The sequence below is a fragment of the Periplaneta americana genome, chromosome 17, assembly GCF_040183065.1.
Source record: "Periplaneta americana isolate PAMFEO1 chromosome 17, P.americana_PAMFEO1_priV1, whole genome shotgun sequence".
In the NCBI taxonomy this organism is placed as follows: Eukaryota; Metazoa; Arthropoda; class Insecta; order Blattodea; family Blattidae; genus Periplaneta; species Periplaneta americana.
In genome coordinates this window covers 44,372,746-44,374,008 of record NC_091133.1, presented here as the reverse complement: position 1 = coordinate 44,374,008, position 1,263 = coordinate 44,372,746, and the positions used below count along the sequence as shown (strand labels likewise).

Here is a 1,263-nt window from a genome sequence, read left to right as displayed (position 1 = left end):
TCCGTCCGTCCGTCCGTCCGTCCATCCATCCATCCATCCATCCATCCATCCATCCATCCATCCATCCATCCATCCATCCATCCATCCATCCATCCATCCATCCATCCATCCATCCATCCATCCATCCATCCATCCATCTATCTATCTATCTATCTATCTATCTATCTATCTATCTATCTATCTATCCATCCTACATTCCGTGCACTACATAAGATATGTGTTATTTCATTCGCTTAGGCATTTAGTAAAATAATACGTTTCGACCTTAACCATTCTTTCTGGCAATTATTTTTTCTGAGTCATAAATATACATATCATTTCGTTTTCATACACTATATCATCAGAGACACGGATTATTTTCTGACTAAATTCTTCTCTTAGCTACTCATTATTCAAAGTTTCAATTTCGCTCCAACACATGACAAGTACTGATATAACATAAACAAAAATTTAATTCTAGTCTCTTCTCTTTTTCCCTTCTACTAAATCTTTTTGGTTACTTAGCACATAAAAATGTAGATAAAAACACACTCACACTTACGCACACACACTCGCACACTCACACACACACTCACAATCTCACACACTCACACTCACTTTAAACTCACTCACTCATTCCCACATCGACTCACCTATTCATGCGCTTCAACATTCTGTTCGGACCTCGCCAACTTGTCACTACCTCCGTCGTTTTTATAATATAATCTCAGAAAGATTTAAAGACGGCTCTTATTCCGTCGGATCCCGGCCAATTAGTTACTCAAATGAGTGCACCTCCGCACATATATGGACATCGTTCTACGTTCATACACATTATGACGTAGTGCAGAGAGCAGGCCATTAGAGGGAACCCAAGAGGTGGAACTAAAACAGACAGGATTCGATCCGACATCGGGATAGCAATCCGGCGTGGCTTAGTGGATAAAGTATCAGCCCGTAGAGCTGAAGACCCGGGTTCAAATCCCGGTGCCGGAGAGAATTTTTCTCCGTTCCACTCTTTCATCGTACGATGACGCAGAATATCTGCATGGAAACATCATATGTACTTCGGTACACTAATATAATATCTAATCTCAGAAACTCTACTTAAATGTTCAATCATACCGAATCTATTTTTTGACCTTCAGTATTCAAGGTCCATATAAGGGAAAACATAGCCATTGCCTTTAAGAAATTTCATCAAGATAGGCCTACACTATTTTGTTTTATTCGTTAAAGTCGCTTAATTATGACACGGAAAAAATAACAGACTCGCAAAAAACT

General features: G+C 39.4%; 1 non-coding gene across 1 annotated transcript; it reads left to right on the top strand.

Annotated features, from left to right (window-relative positions):
- The first annotated feature begins 903 nt into the window (after positions 1 to 903).
- Positions 904 to 975, top strand: TRNAY-GUA (transfer RNA tyrosine (anticodon GUA)). The gene has a single exon. It is a non-coding gene; the product is annotated as a tRNA-Tyr (tRNA).
- The last annotated feature ends 288 nt before the right edge of the window (positions 976 to 1,263 follow it).